A 7,601-nucleotide genomic window follows, 5' to 3' on the forward strand; every position below is an offset into this window, starting at 1 on the left:
CCTCCGATGGCGGGTCATGCTTGCCAATCGGTCAGTGGTTGGTGTGGTGCAGTATATGTCAGGGTGTGGGTGCGAGATGGGCCGGGAGGACCGCTCCTCCAGCGTCGGACCCGAGTCATAGGAAGTGCCGTTTTGTCACAACCCCAGGGGTGGGGGGGTAACGGTAGGGAAGTGCCGGCCAACGCGCAGAGGTCGACCCGCAGGCCGAAGGAACCGTCCACCCGAACACCCCGGCGCGAGGCCGGGGCCGGCAGGGGCCCTCCGATGGCGGGTCATGATTGCCAATCGGTCAGTGGTTATGTGTGCTGCGGTGATGCGGTGCCGGCCAACGCTCAGAGGTCGACCCGCAGGCCGAAGGAACCGTCCACCCGAACACCCCGGCGCGAGGCCGGGGCCGGCAGGGGCCCTCCGATGGCGGGTCATGATTGCCAATCGGTCAGTGGTTATGTGTGTGCTGCGGTGCCGGCCAACGCTCAGAGGTCGACCCGCAGGCCGAAGGAACCGTCCACCCGAACACCCCGGCGCGAGGCCGGGGCCGGCAGGGGCCCTCCGATGGCGGGTCATGATTGCCAATCGGTCAGTGGTTGTGTGTGCTGCGGTGCCGGCCAACGCTCAGAGGTCGACCCGCAGGCCGAAGGAACCGTCCACCCGAACACCCCGGCGCGAGGCCGGGGCCGGCAGGGGCCCTCCGATGGCGGGTCATGATTGCCAATCGGTCAGTGGTTGTGTGTGTTGCGGTGGGGCCGGGAGGACCGCTCCTCCTGCGTCGGACCCGGGTCATGGGAAGTGCCGTGTGGCGGTGGTGGGGCCGGGAGGACCGCTCCTCCTGCGTCGGACCCGAGTCATGGGAAGTGCCGTGTGGCGGGGCCGGGAGGACCGCTCCTCCTGCGTCGGACCCGAGTCATAGGAAGTGCCGTGTGGCGGGGCCGGGAGGACCGCTCCTCCTGCGTCGGACCCGAGTCATAGGAAGTGCCGTGTGGCGGGGCCGGGAGGACCGCTCCTCCTGCGTCGGACCCGAGTCATAGGAAGTGCCGTGTGGCGGGGCCGGGAGGACCGCTCCTCCTGCGTCGGACCCGAGTCATAGGAAGTGCCGTGTTGCGCTGGTGGGGCCGTGCCCGCCAACAGCCTTCAGTGGTCGGATACCACGTTTGCAAGCTCCCCGCTGGAATGGGGACTTAGAAGAAATGAGGGGAAAATTCCCCCGGAGCTCCGTGCCTGAGGGCGGGCTGTGAGCCGCGCCGCGTCCGCCAACAGCCTTCCATGGTCGGACACCATTGTTCGCAAGTTGCCCGCTGGAATGGGCACATAGAAGAAATTTCGAGGATAACATCCACCAGAGCGCCAGGGCGGCCGTTATTGCAGTATGCGTCCGCCTGGCAGCTCTCTTCCGCGGGAACCATTGGGCAATTTCTTTCACGGAGGTGGACATAGAAGAATTTTTGTTTCTAAAAACGTGGTTCCTAAAAATGTGCCCCAGGTGTTTTGGAAAACCCGGGTAAACCTGGGAAGTAGGCAAATGACCCTCTGACTAGGGGTAAAAACGTTTGCCTACTGCAGCGCCCCTAATGCAATTCGGCGGAACTGCAACGCCCCTGGTCGCCTAAACGCTACCCCTGGTCGCCTAAACCTCACCCCTGGTCGCCTAAACCTCACCCCTGGTCGCCTAAAAGTCACCCCTGGTCGCCTAAATTGTCAACCCCTGGTCACCTAAATTGTCAACCCCTGGTCGCCTAAAGGGGACTTAGAAGAAATGAGGGGGCAAATTCCCCCGGAGCTCCGTGCCTGAGGGCGGGCTGTGAGCCGCGCCGCGTCCGCCAACAGCCTTCAGTGGTCGGATACAATGTATGAAAGTTCCCCGCTGGAAAGGGGACTTAGAAGAAATGAGGCAAATTTCCCCGGAGCTCCGTGCCTGAGGGCGGGCTGTGAGCCGCGCCGCGCCCGCCAACAGCCTTCAGTGGTCGGATACAATGTTTGAAAGTTCCCCGCTGGAAAGGGGACTTAGAAGAAATGAGGCAAATTTCCCCGGAGCTCCGTGCCTGAGGGCGGGCTGTGAGCCGCGCCGCGCCCGCCAACAGCCTTCAGTGGTCGGATACAATGTTTGAAAGGTCCCCGCTGGAAAGGGGACTTAGAAGAAATGAGCCAAATTTCCCCGGAGCTCCGTGCCTGAGGGCGGGCTGTGAGCCGCGCCGCGTCCGCCAACAGCCTTCAGTGGTCGGATACAATGTTTCAAAGTTCCCCGCTGGAAAGGGGACTTAGAAGAAATTTGTAAAAATTCACCCGGAGCTCCGTGCCTGAGGGCCGGCTATGAGCCGCGCCGTGCCCGCCAACAGCCTTCCACGGTCGGATACAATGTTTCAAAGTTCCCCGCTGGAAAGGGGACTTAGAAGGAATTTGTCAAATTCACCCGGAGCTCCGTGCCTGAGGGCCGGCTATGAGCCGCGCCGTGCCCGCCAACAGCCTTCCACGGTCGGATACAATGTTTCAAAGTTCCCCGCTGGAAAGGGGACTTAGAAGGAATTTGTCAAATTCACCCGGAGCTCCGTGCCTGAGGGCCGGCTATGAGCCGCGCCGTGCCCGCCAACAGCCTTCCACGGTCGGATACAATGTTTGAAAGTTCCCCGCTGGAAAGGGGACTTAGAAGAAATGAGGGGGAAATTCCCCCGGAGCTCCGTGCCTGAGGGCGGGCTGTGAGCCGCGCCGCGTCCGCCAACAGCCTTCCACGGTCGGATACAATGTTTCAAAGTTCCCCGCTGGAAAGGGGACTTAGAAGAAATTTGTAAAATTCACCCGGAGCTCCGTGCCCGAGGGCCGGCTATGAGCCGCGCCGCGCCCGCCAACAGCCTTCCTTTGGTCGGATACAATGTTTCAAAGTTCCCCGCTGGAAAGGGGACTTAGAAGAAATTTGTAAAATTCACCCGGAGCTCCGTGCCCGAGGGCCGGCTATGAGCCCCGCCGTGCCCGCCAACAGCCTTCCACGGTCGGATACAATGTTTCAAAGTTCCCCGCTGGAAAGGGGACTTAGAAGAAATTTGTAAAAATTCACCCGGAGCTCCGTGCCCGAGGGCCGGCTATGAGCCCCGCCGTGCCCGCCAACAGCCTTCCACGGTCGGATACAATGTTTCAAAGTTCCCCGCTGGAAAGGGGACTTAGAAGAAATTTGTAAAAATTCACCCGGAGCTCCGTGCCCGAGGGCCGGCTATGAGCCGCGCCGCGCCCGCCAACAGCCTTCCACGGTCGGATACAATGTTTCAAAGTTCCCCGCTGGAAAGGGGACTTAGAAGAAATTTGTGAAAATTCACCCGGAGCTCCGTGCCCGAGGGCCGGCTATGAGCCGCGCCGTGCCCGCCAACAGCCTTCCACGGTCGGATACAATGTTTCAAAGTTCCCCGCTGGAAAGGGGACTTAGAAGAAATTTGTAAAAATTCATCCGGAGCTCCGTGCCCGAGGGCCGGCTATGAGCCGCGCCGTGCCCGCCAACAGCCTTCCACGGTCGGATACAATGTTTCAAAGTTCCCCGCTGGAAAGGGGACTTAGAAGAAATTTGTGAAAATTCACCCGGAGCTCCGTGCCCGAGGGCCGGCTATGAGCCGCGCCGTGCCCGCCAACAGCCTTCCACGGTCGGATACAATGTTTCAAAGTTCCCCGCTGGAAAGGGGACTTAGAAGAAATTTGTAAAAATTCACCCGGAGCTCCGTGCCCGAGGGCCGGCTATGAGCCGCGCCGTGCCCGCCAACAGCCTTCCACGGTCGGATACAATGTTTCAAAGTTCCCCGCTGGAAAGGGGACTTAGAAGAAATTTGTGAAAATTCACCCGGAGCTCCGTGCCCGAGGGCCGGCTATGAGCCGCGCCGTGCCCGCCAACAGCCTTCCACGGTCGGATACAATGTTTCAAAGTTCCCCGCTGGAAAGGGGACTTAGAAGAAATTTGTGAAAATTCACCCGGAGCTCCGTGCCTGAGGGCCGGCTATGAGCCGCGCCGCGCCCGCCAACAGCCTTCAGTGGTCGGATACAATGTTTGAAAGTTCCCCGCTGGAAAGGGGACTTAGAAGAATTGAGTAAAATTCACCCGGAGCTCCGTGCCCGAGGGCCGGCTATGAGCCGCGCCGCGCCCGCCAACAGCCTTCCTTTGGTCGGATACAATGTTTCAAAGTTCCCCGCTGGAAAGGGGACTTAGAAGAAATTTGTGAAAATTCACCCGGAGCTCCGTGCCTGAGGGCCGGCTATGAGCCGCGCCGTGCCCGCCAACAGCCTTCCACGGTCGGATACAATGTTTCAAAGTTCCCCGCTGGAAAGGGGACTTAGAAGAAATTTGTGAAAATTCACCCGGAGCTCCGTGCCCGAGGGCCGGCTATGAGCCGCGCCGTGCCCGCCAACAGCCTTCCACGGTCGGATACAATGTTTCAAAGTTCCCCGCTGGAAAGGGGACTTAGAAGAAATTTGTAAAAATTCACCCGGAGCTCCGTGCCCGAGGGCCGGCTATGAGCCGCGCCGTGCCCGCCAACAGCCTTCCACGGTCGGATACAATGTTTCAAAGTTCCCCGCTGGAAAGGGGACTTAGAAGAAATTTGTAAAATTCACCCGGAGCTCCGTGCCCGAGGGCCGGCTATGAGCCGCGCCGTGCCCGCCAACAGCCTTCCACGGTCGGATACAATGTTTCAAAGTTCCCCGCTGGAAAGGGGACTTAGAAGAAATTTGTAAAAATTCATCCGGAGCTCCGTGCCCGAGGGCCGGCTATGAGCCGCGCCGTGCCCGCCAACAGCCTTCCACGGTCGGATACAATGTTTCAAAGTTCCCCGCTGGAAAGGGGACTTAGAAGAAATTTGTGAAAATTCACCCGGAGCTCCGTGCCCGAGGGCCGGCTATGAGCCGCGCCGTGCCCGCCAACAGCCTTCCACGGTCGGATACAATGTTTCAAAGTTCCCCGCTGGAAAGGGGACTTAGAAGAAATTTGTAAAAATTCACCCGGAGCTCCGTGCCCGAGGGCCGGCTATGAGCCGCGCCGTGCCCGCCAACAGCCTTCCACGGTCGGATACAATGTTTCAAAGTTCCCCGCTGGAAAGGGGACTTAGAAGAAATTTGTGAAAATTCACCCGGAGCTCCGTGCCCGAGGGCCGGCTATGAGCCGCGCCGTGCCCGCCAACAGCCTTCCACGGTCGGATACAATGTTTCAAAGTTCCCCGCTGGAAAGGGGACTTAGAAGAAATTTGTGAAAATTCACCCGGAGCTCCGTGCCTGAGGGCCGGCTATGAGCCGCGCCGCGCCCGCCAACAGCCTTCAGTGGTCGGATACAATGTTTGAAAGTTCCCCGCTGGAAAGGGGACTTAGAAGAATTGAGTAAAATTCACCCGGAGCTCCGTGCCCGAGGGCCGGCTATGAGCCGCGCCGCGCCCGCCAACAGCCTTCCTTTGGTCGGATACAATGTTTCAAAGTTCCCCGCTGGAAAGGGGACTTAGAAGAAATTTGTGAAAATTCACCCGGAGCTCCGTGCCTGAGGGCCGGCTATGAGCCGCGCCGTGCCCGCCAACAGCCTTCCACGGTCGGATACAATGTTTCAAAGTTCCCCGCTGGAAAGGGGACTTAGAAGAAATTTGTGAAAATTCACCCGGAGCTCCGTGCCCGAGGGCCGGCTATGAGCCGCGCCGTGCCCGCCAACAGCCTTCCACGGTCGGATACAATGTTTCAAAGTTCCCCGCTGGAAAGGGGACTTAGAAGAAATTTGTAAAAATTCACCCGGAGCTCCGTGCCCGAGGGCCGGCTATGAGCCGCGCCGTGCCCGCCAACAGCCTTCCACGGTCGGATACAATGTTTCAAAGTTCCCCGCTGGAAAGGGGACTTAGAAGAAATTTGTAAAATTCACCCGGAGCTCCGTGCCCGAGGGCCGGCTATGAGCCGCGCCGTGCCCGCCAACAGCCTTCCACGGTCGGATACAATGTTTCAAAGTTCCCCGCTGGAAAGGGGACTTAGAAGAAATTTGTGAAAATTCACCCGGAGCTCCGTGCCTGAGGGCCGGCTATGAGCCGCGCCGTGCCCGCCAACAGCCTTCCACGGTCGGATACAATGTTTCAAAGTTCCCCGCTGGAAAGGGGACTTAGAAGAAATTAGGCAACTTTCCCCGGAGCTCCATGCCTGAGTGCGGGCTGTTTGCCGCGCCGTGCCCGCCAACAGCCTTCAGTGGTCGGATACAATGTTTCAAAGTTCCCCGCTGGAAAGGGGACTTAGAAGAAATTATGAATATTTTTGTTTCTAAAAACGTGATCCCTGAAAATGTGCCCCAGGTGTTTTGGAAAACCCGGGTAAACCTGGGAAGTAGGCAAATGACCCTCTGACTAGGGGGGAAGAACGTTTGCCTACTGCAGCGCCCCTAATGCAATTCGGCGGAACTGCAACGCCCCTGGTCGCCTAAACGCTACCCCTGGTCGCCTAAAAGCTACCCCTGGTCGCCTAAAAGCTACCCCTGGTCGCCTAAACGCTACCCCTGGTCGCCTAAACGCTACCCCTGGTCGCCTAAACGCTACCCCTGGTCACCTAAACGCTACCCCTGGTCGCCTAAACGCTTCCCCTGGTCACCTAAACGCTACCCCTGGTCGCCTAAACGCTACCCCTGGTCGCCTAACTGACCCCTCGTGTGTGGGGATCAACGTTTGCCTACTAGGGCGTCCTCCGGCGGCCTCTCGGCAGTACTGCAGGCCCATTTTAGCCGAGCCCATTGAAATGAATGGGGGAATTTTATACGTTTTTGCCTTTTTTTTCCCCCCCTCGTTCTTTTTGTATTTATTCATTTATTTCAACTTTTACCGACTCAACCGCCCTCCGGCGTGCCCTCGGCGGTCCCGCAAGCCCAATTCGGCCGAGCCCATTGAAATGAATGGGGGAATTTTATACGTTTTTGCCTTTTTTCCCCCCCCCTCGTTCTTTTTGTATTTATTCATTTATTTCAACTTTTACCGACTCAACCGCCCTCCGGCGTGCCCTCGGCGGTCCCGCAAGCCCAATTCGGCCGAGCCCATTGAAATGAATGGGGGAATTTTATACGTTTTTGCCTTTTTTTTCCCCCCCTCGTTCTTTTTGTATTTATTCATTTATTTCAACTTTTACCGACTCAACCGCCCTCCGGCGTGCCCTCGGCGGTCCCGCAAGCCCAATTCGGCCGAGCCCATTGAAATGAATGGGGGAATTTTATACGTTTTTGCCTTTTTTTCCCCCCTCGTTCTTTTTGTATTTATTCATTTATTTCAACTTTTACCGACTCAACCGCCCTCCGGCGTGCCCTCGGCGGTCCCGCAAGCCCAATTCGGCCGAGCCCATTGAAATGAATGGGGGGATTTTATACGTTTTTGCCTTTTTTCCCCCCCTCGTTCTTTTTGTATTTATTCATTTATTTCAACTTTTACCGACTCAACCGCCCTCCGGCGTGCCCCCGGCGGTCCCGCAAGCCCAATTCGGCCGAACCCATTGAAATGAATGGGGGAATTTTATACGTTTTTGCCTTTTTTTTCCCCCCCTCGTTCTTTTTGTATTTATTCATTTATTTCAACTTTTACCGACTCAACCGCCCTCCGGCGTGCCCCCGGCGGTCCCGCAAGCCCAATTCGGCCGAACCC

The sequence above is a fragment of the Idiotropiscis lumnitzeri genome, unplaced genomic scaffold (genome assembly GCF_059441095.1).
Source record: "Idiotropiscis lumnitzeri isolate Australia: NSW breed Sydney's pygmy pipehorse unplaced genomic scaffold, RoL_Ilum_1.0 HiC_scaffold_340, whole genome shotgun sequence".
Lineage (NCBI taxonomy): Eukaryota > Metazoa > Chordata > Actinopteri > Syngnathiformes > Syngnathidae > Idiotropiscis > Idiotropiscis lumnitzeri.